The following is an 18,063-nucleotide window of genomic DNA, read 5'->3' as shown; positions in this document are numbered from 1 at the left end:
AAAGATGTGGATCAGTAAATATGACCTCCAACCTGGTCGCCTACCTACCGCCGCCAGTCCCGGTTGATTGCCGACTCTCAGGATGCCCACTGCCCTTGCTGATGCTCCCTGCCTCACCCGCCCCCATCTTCCCTCGCCCACGGCCCTCCATTGTTGCTGCCTTGCCTTCCCACCACCAATTGGTAGTGAGGAGGCAAAGCAGCAAGTCCTACCGGCCTGGTCCCCTACCTCCTCCTGCTGCCACCATCCCCAGCCTGGTCGAGAGCCGACTCCCGAGCTGGCTGTCCTCATCGCAGCAAGCTTGAAGATTAAGGAGGACCCTGGTTAGCTAGCTTGCCAAGTTGCCTGTCTCATTTTTGGTAATTTACTTTTTTATTTATGTATTTATTTGTTTACTATCTGTTTTTGTTTTTATCATAAAAACAAAACAGATACTAAATAAATAAATAAATACATAAATAAAAATTATTTTACTATTCATCTTGATGTTTCTTTCTCCTTTGCTTTAAGAAACATCAAGATGAATAGTAAAATAATTTTTCATTCATTAAATTTATTTCATTTTCATCTCTTTGTTTTTCCACTGTTGTGCAAACATAATTCTAGCTGCTGTTAACACGCGTAACATTAAATATGAATTGTACTCCCTTTATTTATGTGGGTACCAACAAAAATATTTCTGGTTTTAAAATTTAAATCTATATGTTGCTTTACCATTTTTGCTAGCCTTGATACTATATCCTCTTGAATAGCTACACTAGCAGTGCCCAATACTGAATTCATACAGTATATTCCATTTTTTAAACTGAGGAATAAATTTCAGAAAAAGAATTCTGTATTGCTCTGTGAATGTGCCTATCAATTCCATTTGTACTCTAACTTCTTAGATGATTTTGTACTATTATCTTTTTTTTTGTACTTTATATATCTCCATAAGTGTAGAGTTGTAATTGCAGGAATATCTTTATCTTGGATGGCAAACCTCAAGAGAAAAGAATGTTTCCAAGCAAATACAACTCAGGCAAACAAAGTTACTCATCTAAAGGAGGATTAGAGAGAGGAAGTAAACATATGTTGGACTTTGACTAGAGATCATTAATTGTGTTAGTTACTATGCTGAACAATAACGAAAGTCAAGCAGAAACCAAAGTTAACCAATGTTGGAGGATAACTAAAAATGTGTATAAATGCAAGACTAGATTCCAATAAAGTTCATCATGAATCAGTTGATCATGATCAAACACCTCGACTGCCTCGTTATTACAACACATAAGGCTGGTAAAAGCTTCAGTATATTTTTAAGCTGCATTCTAAAAAGGTTAGGCGACCAAACATGGCTTCCTCTGGCTTCTCTCTCTCTGCTATAGAGAAAGCATTCCATTAGGGACTGTTGGTCCAGGTAAGTAGTCTTGGCTAGGAAAGATTTTTACTGGCACAAAATAACAAACTCCCTTGGTTTGTTAATAGTATTTCCATTTTAAGTATTTCTTTTTAATTAATGAATTGTAATTATGAAAATATCAGCCATTCTTTTATATACACAGTGCAACATCTTTTTTATAGACTGTCATTTTCAAATCCACTTTCATTTCCGTCTCAGTCTTGTCTGGTGAAACTTGTTCCTCTTCCATAACATCTTTTAAATACTAGCTAGCTATAGTGTCAGGGACTCTTAAAAGTAACTGAATATTACTGATCTCCGTTCCTCACCTGCTTTCTTCGCTTGCCACTGCCTTCACCACTCAACCTACAACAACAATCAAGTCCAACCACTACATTGTTAAAATTTTGCAGCATATTGCCAAGATGAAAAGGCAAATGAGTTTGTCTGCTTTCTTTGGCAAGAAAACAAAAGGAGATCCAAAAGAGTCACAACCACAACCATTGGAGTCTGAGGAAAGCAGAGCCAGCACATCATCCACACCATGACTAGAGGAAGGAGCCAGCACATCATCAGGTAGTGGAAGAACTGAATCAGACATTGAAGGGAACCTTCCTAACTGCTGGATACTGCAGCAGTACAATAATTTTAGGGGAAAATATGATGGACTGGACATTTCCCAGAAAAAATTAGGTTGCAAGCATTGTAGAAGATTTGAAATTTCGACCAAAGAAAAAAGTGTCCACGGAGCTAAGGAGTGGAAGAATTACCAAACTGAACCATCAGGAAGGAGTAAAGAAAGCTTCCCTTAGAAAGAAATTGAAGGAACATTTCTCATCTAAGGCTCACAACATCTGTACAGAGAAGTTGAAGCAATGTGAGCAGGATGTCATAAGCAAAGCACTGGAGAGGATGATTGAGAAATATTTGGGTAGTACATGTAGAGTGTTTACTACAGTGTATAGTCTGGCAGAAATGTGCAGACCATTTTCATATATAGAAGATCTGATTGAATTACAAATAACAAATGGTTTAGATTTGGGAACAGGGTTGCATTCACATAGAACTGCAGTTGCAATGGTAGATTTCATTGCAAAAGATATCAGCAAACATTTATTTACCAAAATTATTGAGAAAATTCACAAAATCTGTTTGATAATTGACGAAGCCTCAATATCTTCCAAACCAGTTCTTATGCTGTACTTAAAAGTTGAGGGTCTAGCTTTCTCACGAACAATTTTCCTTGAACTAGTAGAATTAGATAAACAAGATGCAGAGACGATATATTGTTCGGTTATAGAAAGTTTGAATAAAGCTGGGTTTAATAGAAACTATCTGGAGAAACATTTAATTGGATTTTGCTCTGATGGAGCCAGTGTTATGCTTGGGAGAAAATCTGGGGTAAGCACGAGGATAGCCAGAGTTTCCAAATATTATAATATGGCACTGTTTAAACCACCATCTGCAACTTGTTTTAGATGATTATATTAGGGAAATAAAGCAAATCAATCATTTTCAATTTTTTATTGATAAAATATATTCTATTTTCCATCAATCGAATAAGAACCTAATTGAACTTAACAAAATTTCCAAACAACTTCAGATTGAAATTATAAAAGTTGGTAGAGTTTTTGGACCAAGATGGGCTGCCTGTAGTTTAAGATCAACCCTAGCTGTGTGGCATGCTTATCCAGCGCTACATCTGTTTTTCTGTTCAAATAAAAAATATTCTGGTATGGCTGCCCGTCTTGAAAACGCATATTTTCTCACTGATTTGGCTATGATGATTGATGTGCTAACTGAAATATCTCCCCTTTCTAATGCATTGCAAGCGAGAAACATAGACATAATAAAGGCTGAAAAACGTGATAAGATCAATTAGATCATTTGAAATGCTTATAGAGGAAAAGCGTTCATATGAAAATAAGGTTGATTAATTAATTACTTCAGAAACCTTTAAAAATATAAATTTTATACAAAATCATCGATTTGTGGGACTTCCTCGTGAAAAACTTATACAAAGCATTATAAGTACTTTAAAGAAAAGATTGATGGATTGCGAACATTTAAAAACAGGCTACCAATTTAAAGACATTGATCAATTAAAATTTCTAAATTATTTGGAGCCAGATTATTGGAACATTGAAGAAGTGGTGGTTCTATGGAGAGCAGCTGAAGGACAATTGGTTGCATTTGGTCAAATTTTCAATTATGAAATCAATATTAATGATTATCGTGATTTCATAGAAAATGTACTAAAAGATTCTAAAAATTATACAATTCCTTGCAGCATTAAAAAGGCTAGAGATATTATTAAAACTATTGCAGTCAGTTCAGCAGAGGTGGAAAGGGGCTTCTCGCAGATGAACATAATTATGGTGGTCTCTCATGAATGAAGACACTGAGGCAGTCGTCTTGAAGCCAAATCGGGATGAGAGCCCAGGGCAAGCTCTGACACCCTCTTTTATTAGAAGCAATCTTTGTTAACGTTTGCAATTTTTTGTTAGTGTGTTGTTACAAACTCATTACATCACACAAAATACCATATGAGAATACAAAGCTGTAAAGTTTAAGTTTGCTACAATTCTGGGTAAGAAGTGGCAACATTTCGACCTTGTCCCTCGCCTCGTGTTACAAACAACTACCAGAAGGCCCGTTGTCCTTGCACGCGCACGAGGAAACAGATAGCAATTCCCACATCTCCTCTGTTTTTCTTTTTTTAAAAGACAGGGAGTGTTTTAGTTCCAACAGCAGCCTTTGTTAGGCGCGTAGGCAAGAGTGCTGTGTATGCTGATGTTATCCATGGCGTTCGTGACTTCTTCGACCATCACAAACATCTTGTCCTCGTCTGGGTCATCACAGGTTGGCTCTCCCATTTCGTCTTCGGATGGCAGTGGTTCATATGTGTTAGTTATTTGTTGATTCCAGAGAGCCATTACCTGTGCAGTGGCTTTTTTCTCAGCCAAAAGGGATAAACTGTTAGAAATAGTGCGTACAAAGATAGGTAATACACAAGGCAATATAATACATCCCGCAGCAATCATACCAATAAGCGCTACAATAGCTTGCAAACCAGGTAATTTTGGGAACCAAGATCCAAACATGTCTCTAAAATCAAGACCATTCCATGTTTGTACAGGTACATGCGCAATCTTGATCATTCTATCAGTGATTTGTTGAATAACTTTTCCACTATCATCTACTTCAATACAACAATTACTAAGGTTAAATTTTCCACACACTCTTCCTTCTTTGGCAAGAAGATAATCTAACGCCAAACGATTTTGCATGATATATGTTCTAGACAATGCACTTTCTTTAGCTAATGTTTTCAAAGCAAGAGCAGTTTCATTGGTTATAATTTCTAATACAGCTTGCAACCTTATAATTCTATTGAGCATATATATGGGGATACGGTACCCCCAAGTCCCGTCCTGGGCCTCTTACTTGAGCAGAGTCAATAGGTGGGGTGTATCAGTAGTTGTAAACAGTGGTGGCCCCCACATTAGTCCCGGACACCTTTTGGAAGAGATATTTCCTTTCCTGTAGATAAGATCTTTGCCAGCTGTGTGAGCTGCAGGTGACTCCTGCAGTGTCGTTAGGACCTTGGCCTTTGTTGATGGCAAAGCAAGCATCAAAACACACAAAAGTGTTGGTAACCCCCCGAGTGACATTATGGGTAATGTACCCATTTTTTGCTTGACTGGTAGAGAACATTGAGGCAAGGTCAGAGCTGGATCCTCCTTTGTAGGCATAGACATACAGTGAGGCGGTGATGGGCCCCACAGCCTTTGGCTCGTAGCATTGGATACCTTGTTTGGTGTAGCATCGTGCATATTGAGTGTTGTTATGCAGACAAGGGGAGACTGTCGTGGAGTTGCACTCAGGTTTCAAAGTATGATAGATCAGGGTGGATTGGGTCTTCGTTCCGCTGCGAGTAGTTTTGATGCAGGCGTCACAGGAGGATGGGGTGGTTGTCGTATCAGCAGGAACGATGTGGAAACCCAGGAAGCAAATGATGAATACAGTGGGCAGCTTCATGATGTTGATGTAGGCAAGGCTGGTTTGGGTAGAAAAGGCCTTACTTGTCGTCCAGGGACCCAGATGGTGTTGTTGTTGTCAGCGTACCCTCGTCCCCAGGTTATAAGTTCAGCAGGACCTTTCCACTGAGGATCTGGAAGCTGATACCGTTGGTCTGGGTTCAAGATGAGGCGAAGAAGCGAAATGACGTGATGCTGCTGTGCATGGGGGGGATCCGGACTCATTGAGGAAGTTAAGAGTAAACAAGCAAACATTCAATGCATTCTGGAGTCCTGGCAACCCTGTGACATTTTTAAATTTGAATTTAAACTGTCTGGCCAAGGCTTTTTTGTTTTGATGAAAATAACTATGACTGTCCCAGGGTGTTTGTTGTGAAAGAATCATGCAAGAGATGGCGCTGTCTGCGGTTGCAGCTGCCGCATCAGCCATATCATTGCCTTCCTGGAGAATTCCTGGGAAGGGTTGGTGGCTGCAAATGTGTGCTACAAAGAGCGGGTGCTGGTGCTGTGCAACAAGGTGTTGCAATGTAACAAAAAGAGAGAGAAGATTTTTAGAGACAGAGACTGAAGTGAAGGATAGGCAGTAGTTGAAAGCATTTTATGTGTATGGAGTTAGTACTTCGATGAAATCAATCTGTGTTCTCTGGAAAGGCCAGCCCATCAGGGGTTGCCCTCCCATTTCTTTTTTCCTTGCTACTTTCTTGTTTACTTTCAAACATACTTTGCATCTTCACCCCTTCTCAGTTTCCCAACTCATCTTTCTCTTTTTCCTCAGGTTTCCAACCCTAACAACTCACATTTCTGCGCAGACCATGAAGGAAGGGAGGGAGCCCTTTTATGACCTCCCCTGCTCCTATCATGACTGCAAATCCTGATTTCCTCTTTCCTTCTTCAACCCTGCTTGACCCATCCACCTACTTGCAACAAACAATCATGGTCCTCAGTTCCCACGATTCTGCAAGCCTTTAGATAGTCCAAGAGGGAAGCCCCCCCTCGGGCAGATAGAGGCTGCAGAATCCTCTTTCAATCCTCATTTGCATTTTCAACAACCAGTTTTAACAGACTAAGAGATTTTTTAGGAGTGTTGAGGAAGATGTATCCATTCTAAGATAAGGAGGTTGCTAGTGTGCTGAGACTTTTGGGTTAATACAGCAGTAGGTAAGGAGGGGGTGTATTGAGCAAGATTAAGGAAATAGGAGCATTGTTGTGACATCGGTTGACCCACCTTTTCTGCATAATGTGCTATATGTCCTGGGTGATTTTTAATTGATGATCTGTAATGGTAATTTTATCTCCTGGAGTGGTTCCTCCCTTTAACACCTCAAACAGTAGTATGTGTGTAGTAATGCCAAAATAGGGACGGGTCCAATTAATAGCCCCTAAATATTGTTGTAATTGTACGAGGGATGTCTACACAATGGCATCACGTGTGGATGGACTGAAACTTGTATATCAAAATTTAAAAAAAGAAAAGCAAGAAGGGAAAGGTGTCCTAGGCACTCTTTTCCAATATTTTACAAGGAGAAGAAGAAGCAAGGGAGAAAGGAAGAGATGAGAGGCCTTAAGCAAAAGTTCTCCAGAGATAATAGACAAATTCTACTGAAAAAGGGATTTCAGAAAGGCACACAAGACCGCATTTCTACACCTGCATCCAGAAATAACCATAGAAAACTGGAAACAACATGCAATTCAAAATGTGACAAAACACTCAGTATAATCTAGTGAAACCTTTGCCAAGAAAAGGAGTACTGTAATGAAACAATGATTTAAGACATGGGATGTGGGGGGGGGGGGGGGGAAACAATCCCGGAAAGCATAAGTGTTTCCACAAAGGCATGATATCTAACCGAAAGGGGTAAAATGTTCAAGACATAAATGATTGTCAACATCAATGATTAGACTATGTTATCCCAGCGAAACTTTTTGTGAAATGAGAGATCTGAAGTAGGAGAAGGGGGAACACTGCAATGAAATAATGATCTATAATATGTGATGTGGTTTAACTGAAAAGCAATGCACCAAATGTTCAAGACACAAATGAACAGCAACACTAATGAATAACAATACTGCACAATTTCAGAATGCACCAGATAGAATCCCAGTGCAAATTATGTGTTCTATATTAAGTATTACAAATATAGGGGAAAGAGTTAAAGGCATCACACTCCATTCAGTGCACAGGAGAAGTTTTTCTTCAAAGAAGAAAGATAAATGGATAGCTGGAAATAGAACAAAGAATAACAAACTATGATTTGAATTGAGAGGAGATAAACAAAATAAAACCGAGAAAATTCAAAAGAGAGAAGAAGCTATGTAGAAAATTGAAAATGCCAATAAGATGCCAATGGTATGCAAAATGCCAATGGTATGCAAAATGCCAATGGTATGCAAAATGCCAATGGTATGCAAAATGCCAATGGTATGCAAAATGAACACGAATCTGAATCTGTGTCTGTACCAAGAGTTTTGACCTGGGACTAAGCAACTTTCAGAAAAGAGATTTTTTATGCTTTTATGTTTTGTGTTTCTGTGTATCCATGTTCTGCATGTCTTTAAAAATTAACAAAGTTTGTTAAAAAAAAGAGAGAGAGGCTGAGAGTTTTGAGGAAGGATAGAGCAGATCGGGAACCACAGAGATTCCTTTGAGAAGGGCATGAGGGTGAGATTGTAAGAGCAGTTTTATCGGAGAAGAAGGAGGCAGAAGGAGGAAGCTGTGTGCTGACAGAGATGGGGAAAGGATATGAACACATCTTCTGCCATTGATAATTCATACACAGTGGATGGTATATGGGCAGCCTTGGGAGAGGGGCTAGCTGCCGGCCCCTCTACTGTCGAGCATCTCTGCTGGCGGAGGGCTTTGCTGCCCCCCCGCCGGGGCTTGACATTGTGATTTAAAATGACCAGGCTTCCCACAATTGTAACAATTACCAGATGGTTTATTACCTCTGGTGATAGCTGCAGCCATCATTTCGGAAGTGTCTAAAGAGGCTTTACTGAGGGGTTTTTCAAGAGAGCCCCCTCTTTTAAAAAGGAAAAAATTTCGTTTGGTTGATTCTCTTAGTTCCTCAATGTGCAATTTCTGGTCCTGAGAGAATCCTCCACCCATACTCACGAGGGATCCACGGCGATCGCCTGCGATCGAATCAGGGATGAGGTATACCAAGGCTATGCCAGCCGATGAGTATGGATGGTCCAAAGACGTACCACCTCGCAGATGATCACGTCGGGGTCACCAGTTATGGTGGTCTCTCATGAATGAAGACACTGAGGCAGTCGTCTTGAAGCCAAATCGGGATGAGAGCCCAGGGCAAGCTCTGACACCCTCTTTTATTAGAAGCAATCTTTGTTAACGTTTGCAATTTTTTGTTAGTGTGTTGTTACAAACTCATTACATCACACAAAATACCATATGAGAATACAAAGCTGTAAAGTTTAAGTTTGCTACAATTCTGGGTAAGAAGTGGCAACATTTCGACCTTGTCCCTCGCCTCGTGTTACAAACAACTACCAGAAGGCCCGTTGTCCTTGCACGCGCACGAGGAAACAGATAGCAATTCCCACACATAATATGTTCAGAGGGCAGAAGTCGCCTTACAGTTTCCAATATTACAAACCTCCTGACCATCAGTCTAATTGACTTACCTCTGCAAGAATGGGACCCTGTTCCTATAGTAAAGAAGTGGTTACAGGCACATAATCACACAGCTGATGATGCTTGTGTTAAACACAAGAAAACTGTAACTTGGGACGATAATAGAAAAGCAATTTGGGAGTACTTTAAATAAGTTTTATTGTTTTTTGTAAAGTTTTGTTATGTAATAGTTTTTGATTAATATTTTAAAATGTTGTAACAATATAGTTTTGTGTACCTTTTTATTATTTAAGCATTAAAGATATGACATAATAAACTACCTTTGTTTTGGTATATCTTTTTAAATACTTAGTCATTCGGGCAAAGAAGTGATATTGAGTTGGCCTTGCCCAGCCGTCTGCAGACCTCCCCGTAGCTGCCCACGCCTCACCTTGCTCTCTCCAGGGTTCCCCAGGCCTTGGAAACTGACAAAAAGCACTTGCTAAGCAATTGGCCATTAAGCGAGGACCTGGTCATTAAGCGAGGACCACTTAAATTTGGGTTGCCAGCCATATGGCCACGCCCACCCCAGTCACATGACCATAGCCACACCCAGTCAGCAAGCCACTCCCACCTCAGTCACATGATGACCAAGCCACACCCACAAATTAGGCCATGCCCACAGAACTGGTTGTTAAGAAATTTGAATCCCACCCCTGCCCTTATTCTCTATATTCTAAAATGAGATAAACTATAAGCTTGAGAGTCAGCATGACATTGTTTTCTGTGTTTCAGTGTCTTACCTTGTTTTACTGCTGGGCTTTACCTTGGGAGGATGTCCCTTATAACAATGCATCACATACTTGTAACTTTTTAGGTTTTAGGGTGGGGGTTTTATGCAGAAAAAGAAAAAGAGGAAGCTTACAGAAAAGCATCAGAAAGAGCAGAGAAGAATCTTCTAGTCTAACTACATAAAAATTCCATTATAAAAGAGTAACTTATAATTCTTTTCCCTCATACTGGAATCATTAGAATTCAATTTTGGCAAGAAATATATTTCCAAAAGCTCATTTCAGAATTTGTCTTGACCTTGTTACAGATTTATGAAATTTAATATTGTAGAAATTACTACACAAGGTCTTCCTTTCTGTACTCCCCCCCCCCCCAAAAAAACTATCTAGGAGATTTTAGCTTCAGAAATGCTTTTAGCCAGGAGTAAACAATCCGTGAAATTTAGGTGAGAATACAGAAAAAAATGTGAATTACTTCTTCATAATTTAAACATGTTTATTGTCAAGCACTTTTCCAACCTTTTCCTGTAAATGTCTCTCAGGGGAATGTGAGAGTGAGGAGTGAGAGAGTGAGAGTACTGTACTGTTCAGTGATTAAGGCACCAGCAATGGTGAGTTCTAGTCCTGCCATGAAAGCCACCTTGGGCCAGTCACTCTCTCTCAGCCAAACTCGCTTTACATGATTGTTGTTGTGGGAAAAATAGGAGGAGAGAGGAGTACTAGGTATGTTTGCCATCTTGAGTTACTTATAAAGATAATAAAGAGTTACTTATAAAGATAATAAATATTAAAAAGTAAAAATGAACCAAGACACCTGTCCAATGGACTGTTTCAGTTTTTTGTCATTTCTATTTCAGTAATTTGGTGCTAAAAACATGCTAGAATTTGTCAGAACCTTTACCTTTGTAGAAATGAAAATCAATTCCTAGGTACCAATGTGCTTCCATTTTTTCCCTTGGCATGACCCAGGCTCCTTCATCCCCTTGAGAGAAAAGAATTATAAGTTACTCTTTTATAATGGAATTTTTATGTGGTTAGACTAGAAGATTCTTCTTTGTTGTTTCTGATGTTTTTCTGTTAGCTTCCTCTTTTTCTGCATAAAACCCCCACCCTAAAACCTAAAAAGTTACAAGTACATGATGCATTGTTATAAGGGACATCTTCCCAAGGTAAAGCCCAGCAGTAAAACTAGATAAGACACTGAAACACAGAAAACAATGTCATGCTGACTCTCAAGCTTATAGTTTATCTCATTTTAGAATATAGACAGGGGTGGGATTCTACTGGTTCGGTCCACTTCTATAGAACCGGTTGTTACTGTTCCCGGTAGTTTGGAGAACCGGTAAATCGGGCCTCTGGCTGGCCCCGCCCCTCTCCACCCACTTCTCTACTGCCTGCCCGTCAGTCCTTATCATGCATGCGTGACATTGCACGCATGCGCGACACTGCTCCCTGCTCTTGCACGCCTGCCAGGCCAGTCATTGCTGCCTGCCTTCTGCTACGGTCCTGCCTTTATTAATCTCCCTGGGTGAGTGAAACTCTGCAAGCTCTGGTCGCCTTCCCCCCCACTTGCCTTTTGCTGCCGCCGGCGGTCGCCTTTCCCCTACCGCTTGCCTTCCACTGAGGAACACGTGGAGACGACAGCGGGAGCATCGCTGGACTCTTCTCCGTAGCTGACTCAGACTCAGATGGAGGAACTTCTAAAGGTAGGTCGACCTCTCCCAGTGGCTTGTTGTCAGTTGTTTTGCACCTCGGTGTATCGGCCACTCCGAGTTCGTGTTGCTGTGCGCCGGCCAGCTTGCTATCTGCCGTGTCCTCCAGGAACTCAACCCAACACCCTCTCACATGGTGTACATGCTGCCGCCAAACTCAGCCATCCGACAGACTTATTTTATATGATTTTGGCCCGGTAACGACCTCTATTTTCCCCAGCAGCCACAACGAATTACCCACAAAATTCCAGCATAAACTAAATCCCTGACCCGGAAAACTCTAGTGCCACTGAAAGAGTTTAAGGGAACATTTGGGGTGTAACTGGGGTGCAGTCTCTCCATATGGTTCCTCAACTTTCGCCCCATTAACAACTCCGCTGGGGAATGATTGGTAATTGTGCTAGGGGTAACATGTTGCATTACCAGATACTTTGCCAACTTAGAATGCCAGTCCTCGCCCTCTAACCTCCCCAGCACTTCCTTGGCGGCCCTCACAGCTCTCTCCACTTGGCCATTAGAAGCTAGGTGGTAGAGTGCAACAAGCGCATGCCTTATGCCCCGGTGTGCCAGGAACAGCTCAAAATTTGCCATGGTAAACTGTGGACTGTTATCCAACACTAGGATGTCAGGAAACCTATGGGTTGCAAAAAGGCGATCTAACGCCTTGATAATCATCTCTGACGTGGTAGAATGCATGAGGGTTAACTCTACACACTTTGAATGTAAGTCCACAAGGATAAGGAAGGTGCGGCCCTGAAATGGCCCAGAGAGGTCAATATGGACCCTAGCCCATGGAGACTTCGCAGACTCCCATTCCCCAGAGGCAGTAGCTGGAGGGGCAGCTCTAGATGCTTGGCATGTGTCAGGCTACAGAACTTTTTCCCATTCAATTAGCAAGAATGAACTTCTGAGAACCAAATTCATCCAAAGGAATCCTTTTTTGAGATGAGACAATTCATGTAGGAGTTCAAACCAGCGCCTGAGGTCCCTCAAGCATATAGGGATACATAAGGGAGTTTAGAACCCCTCCCCTTATCTCGATGTGTATTTAGAGAAACAAAAGCCAGTATGTTAATTCCCCTCCCACCCCTTCTGTAGGAAAGATCTTTCTCACAGTTTCCCAGGACATACCTAATTTTCCCCCACCCCCTTTTTAGAATGAACTTTTTCCAGAGATTCCCCAGATACATCTCACTGTGGAATTTTTATGATCTTCCCATCTCCTGGCTGTGCCTCTTGGAGGTGATAGGTTCTGGCCATCTGGCTTTTCTCCCTCCATTGTATCATGTGTGGGTTATACAAATTCGATATAAGGTTAAATATATTCAGGTTACATCAAGAAAGGATTTCTTTATCAGCTTCCCCCCCTTTTCTTCTTCCACTGAAGAAATGACAGATTACACGGATCTGACAGCATGCCTGACAAGCCCTAACCTTTGTGGTGATGTCAGAGTCTATGCCAGGCCACCAAACGTAACTCCGGGCTAAAGCCTTCGTGTGGGCCATTCCTGGATGGCCCTCGTGCAAACTGGTTAACATCCTAGGTCTCAGGTGGCTGGGAACTACTACCCTGCATCCCCACAGTAGGCAACCCTGCTGGGTGGACAATTCATGCTGCTTTGCTCTGAAAGGCATAAATGGGGCAACTAAAGAACTTTCTGGCCAGAGGTCTGGAAGCAAGTTAGGACTTGTCTAACGCGTGCCAGAAGGTCTTGCTTGTTTTGTACAGAGATGATGATGTCATCAAAGTATGGTATAATGCCAGGGATACCCTGCAGCAACCGCTCCAAAAGGCATTGGAATATGCCAGGAGCCACAGATACCCCAAACTGCAAGTGTTTACATTTGAATGCTCCCCTGTGTGTCACAATGGTTTGGGCCATAGCAGTTGTTTCATCAACAGGCAGCTGTTGATAAGCTTGGGCCATGTCAAGCTTAGCAAATATGGTGCCCTTTTCCATTGAATAGAGGAAATGTTGAATTACAGGGTAGGCGTTAGTGCGCAAGGCCTTATTCAATATGCTCTTATAGTCTGTGTATAATCTGATAGAGCCGTCATGTTTATTCGGGGTCACTATAGGGGTTTCCCATAGTGCATAATCCACAGACTTCAGGACCCCTTAGGATATTAATTTATCAATTTCTTTATCAACTTTTGGTTTCAATGCAAAAGGAACACGTCGGGGCTTCAACCTGACAGGTGTTATGGCTGGGTCTAATGCAAAAGAAATTGGGGAGCCCAATTTTTTCGTTGAAAACATCCTTAAACTCAGCTAATAATGACTCAATGTCTTGGTTTTGAGTGCAACGTATGCCAGTCACTTTAAGATCTAAAGCATTAAACTAGTCTAGCCCTAGCAAACTAGGTAAAGTGCCTTCTACAATAGTAAGGGGTAAATGTCCCTTGAACTCTTGAAAATTAATTGCAAACTTGCCTGTTCCTATGACTGGTATGTTCCGCCCTTGATAGTCTTTGAGAGACAGATTGCAAGGTTGAAGTTGCTTCTTGGAGATGGACGGAATCAGTGTCTTCAGGGTGCTCCAGGAAAGTATGGACAGAGACAAACCGGTGTCAATCTCCATTGGACACTCTTTACCTTTTAATGAGATGGTTACATGAAGTTTATAATGTGCAGCTGTTGTGATAAATTGTTTAGAGAGTCAGTGGGAGATGCTCTAGTAACAGTAAAACATTCATCTCTTTGTTTCTGGTATCTAGCTGGTGGCTGAGGCTGTGATTGCGGTGTTTTCTTTCCAGATTTGCTGATCCTAGCTATATGGCCCTTTCTCTGGCAGTTTAAAGAAATAGCATTTCTAAACCGGCAGGCAGGTCTTAAATGATAACCCCCGCAATTCAAGCAAATTACCTGTGCTGTAGGAAACTGTTGTGGTTTGTTTCCTGGGTTCCAGCCTCTTTGCTGTTGAAGTTGTTGGTGATTGGTGAGGTGATTAACGTCTTTGCCATAGTCTAAAAACTCGTCAGGGGTAAACTCTTCAAAATGAACAGTAGCATTTGGTTTAGTCACTGGACTGCTAGTCACGCCTTGGATCTCAGCCGCAGAGAAATTGGACATCTCAGCAGCTTGAGCCTCTTTTATGGCCATTTTTAAAGTGAGGTCACCTTTTGCCAACAGACGTCTTTGGAGTCTGAGGTCTCTCACTCCGCATACCAGTTGATCAAGCAGCATGTAATCAAGCTCTTTAAAACCGCATTGCAATTGCCGTTCGGAGAGCCACCATATACATACTAATGGTCTCACCTTCCGCTTGTGCCTACCACCTAAAAGCATGTTGCCTAGCGATTCGAGAGGGCTTGGGACATAATGGTTACTAAGGATTTCCTGGAGGGCTTCCCAGGAAACCTCTTTAACAGATTGTGGTGCCAATAAAGCGGTGGCAGTGTCGAAGACAACTGCCCCACAGAAACTTAGGAAATAAGCTTTTTTTCTGTGATTCGATATGTCCGCCAAGTCAGCAGTGTCTAGAAAACACTCGAATCGATTAATGTATGAATACCACATCTCCGTTGTAGGATGGAAGCATGGGAATGCTGGAGGGGAAGACATCTCGTCAGCCGGCTGAGGTAACTTCACGGCACGCTTCGAATCCTTCGGGAAACTGGTGTGCCTTCACTGCATCGATCCCACCCTCGTCGCCAGTTTTATGAGGTACAAACGACGTCCACGATCTTGCTAAGTTCAACCTTTTATTTACTCTTAACTATTAACTGATAACCACGGTAGCCACTGCTTGCGCGAGTCAGCTGACAGAAATGAGCAACAGCTGACGCTGTCTGACAGCTCACTTTTATATCACTCACTGTTAGATGGCTCAGCCAATGGGAACGAATTTTTAATTCTTGGTAATAAAATGGCAAGTAGAAAGGCTCACTTCTACTTGCCATTTAGAAAATATTAGAAAGAATGAGAAGGTTAACCTTTGCTTTGTTTCCAATCTCCTTTTCTTGACTTGGTCTTCATAAAAAATAGCTTTGGAATTGTGTTAAAATATGCCATATGTGTTAAAATAAAATTCTTCCTGTTTATGTATAAGTATGCAAAAAGTTTCAAGATTAATCCAAGATGTTTAATGGCTTTAAATAGTGTTGTACTAAGGTTTAAGTCAGAGGTCTTCAAACTTGGCAATTTTAAGACTTGTGGACTTCAACTCCAGAATTCTCCAGTCAGCTATGCTGGCTGGAGAATTCTGGGAGTTGAAGTCCACAAGTCTTAAAGTTGCCAAGTTTGAGGACCCCTGGTTTAAGCAGAAAGAGGTTCCAGCTGAAAATATACCATGAATACCATAAAGATGCTTTCTTTCTTTCTTTCTTTCTTTCTTTCTTGCTTTCTTGCTTTCTTTCTCTTTCTTTCTTTCTTTCTTTGTTTCTTTGTTTCTTTTTCCTTCTTTCCCTCTTTCTTTCTTTTTCTTAAAAGGAAGAAAAAGAAAGAGGGAAGGATAGGAAAAAGAAAGAAAGGGAGGGAAGGGAGAAAGAGGGAAGGGAAAGGAATGTGAATGAGATATGGATGGATGGATGGACGGACGGATAGAGGGAGGGAAAGAAAAAGGAGAGGAAGGAAGGATCACAAACTCTGGCACTAGACACAGCTTCAGAGGATGCTTTGAAACAGCACAGCAATCCAGGGCTGGAAGGGACCTCAGAGGTCATCTAGTCCAACCCCGCACCAAGAGCATTGTTAAAGTGAATTTCTATCTTTTGACCCACCCAGTCATGTGACCACCAAGCCACAATCAGCCAGTCACATGACCAGTAAGCCACACCCACAAATTAGGCCATGCCCACAGAACCAGTTGTTAAGAAATTTGAATCCCACCCCTGAATATAGAGAATGGGGGGGGAGGGCCTCTAGGCGTGGTGTGTTCTGTGCAGGGGTATAAAATTTATTGTTTGAATATGGAAGCCTGTGGAAAGGAAACTTCACGAGGACAGTGGTGTCACCCAAGCAGGAAAAGCCCAAAGGGAACATCAAACCAGCCATAAAACAAACTTGCATAGGAAAAGAAATCAGATAAAAGGTATTAAAGAAGCCCCTTAGACAAAAGCCCAAATAATTAAGAAAACTAAGGAAACAAGAAAAGAAAACCCTTACAAACACAAGACATGCCAAATCAGCAAAACAAACAGACAAAAGACACAAAATATATTGCATAGGAGACAGACAGGAGATTGCCACAAAACAAATATAAGAAACCATTAAGCAAAAAAAAAAAAAAAGATTAGGACGAAACCGATAATCCAATCAAACCACCCCGCAAAGTTTGCCTTCTACACCCCGCGGAGTTTACCCTCCAGCAGAAATGAAGACAACCCCTGACAGGATTTAAAACATTAAGAAATACAAACACAAGCACACACACACAAAAGGAGAAAAGGTATAAAAAATCAGGGACTTATCATACAAAGCTAGCTAGCCCAGGAACGCAGACTTCTTGCTATCTCTCGCCTTCCTGAAAAATAAAAAGATCCAGCTTTCAAGCAGTTGTCTGTATCCTTGCACCGGAGCTCTCCCAGCGGGAAAATCGAATCCTCAGAAGAAAGGCATTTTGACAGCCTTTCAACATACCCAATCCACTTTGGAAGGGACTTGAAGGCCCATTTGCAAACATTTATTTTCTTTAATAAACCTTTGAATTGTGAACCAGACCTGTTTCTGTGTTGTGAGTATTGAATAATTTGGGTCTTATATCTCACACCCTCCAAAATATGTACACTTAAGAAATTACTGTTCATTTTGCATCTGAAAAGACAGTATTTTAAATTTCCACCTGCCAACTTTCAGCTTCACTTTTACTTCCAAGAATGCACTTGAGCCCCAAAGGAGCTTCATCAGTTTTTGTGGAAAGTAAAAAAGAAAACATGGGTAACTGAAGCACAGAACATAGTTTGCAAATGTATCCAGCTTCTCAGAAAAAGTGAGAATCCCTGGGTGAGGAGATTAAAATTTAGATCTCCATGGCAGCCATTTTGCAATGGGCAAGCTCTCCCAAGGAAGTTTTTTTCAGCACACAGATACATTTCCAAATTTCAAGAAAAGACCATGAGTCTGAAAGATTCTGCTGTTATATATAATCATTTTCTCTCCACTTATAGCATTTGCAAAATTTGAATAAAATGGCTACTGCTTAACAAAGTAATTAAAACACACACAGAAAAAGATTTTTATATACTTCTTTCCCTCAAACATATAGGAAAGATTGTGCTGGCAGGAAGAAAGGATTTTCCTGCATCCAGTAATGTTGTTGAATACAGTTTCTGCACTACAGAGCTACCAATAAAGCAAGTCTAAATGGGAAGGAGGAAATAGCTAAATCTCTTGTCAGTTTTATTTTAAGCTTCACTGCTAGAATTGTTTTATTGGTGGCAGGAATTAACATAACTTTTGTGATGCTTTTCATCCTCCCTTGTGAACTGAGACACATAGGGCCCCTACAATTATTTTTAAGCCTCTAACAAAAGACTACAACATATTTGATTTAAATATGAAAATTCTACTTGTCATTGTCAGTGGTTTCTCATAACCAACTTCCCTGACTATGCACTGGGGTGATG

At 41.1% G+C, this 18,063-nt stretch overlaps 1 pseudogene; it reads left to right on the top strand.

Annotated features, from left to right (window-relative positions):
* Window positions 1-2,458: 2,458 nt before the first annotated feature.
* LOC148133104 (E3 SUMO-protein ligase KIAA1586 pseudogene) lies at window positions 2,459-9,206 on the top strand (annotated as a pseudogene).
* Window positions 9,207-18,063: the final 8,857 nt, after the last annotated feature.

This window comes from Notechis scutatus, chromosome 1, assembly GCF_049901735.1.
Source record: "Notechis scutatus isolate UNSWTSFEM ecotype Mainland chromosome 1, rNotScu1.2, whole genome shotgun sequence".
Classification (NCBI taxonomy): Eukaryota; Metazoa; Chordata; class Lepidosauria; order Squamata; family Elapidae; genus Notechis; species Notechis scutatus.
This window is presented reverse-complemented; position numbering and strand designations above follow the sequence as displayed.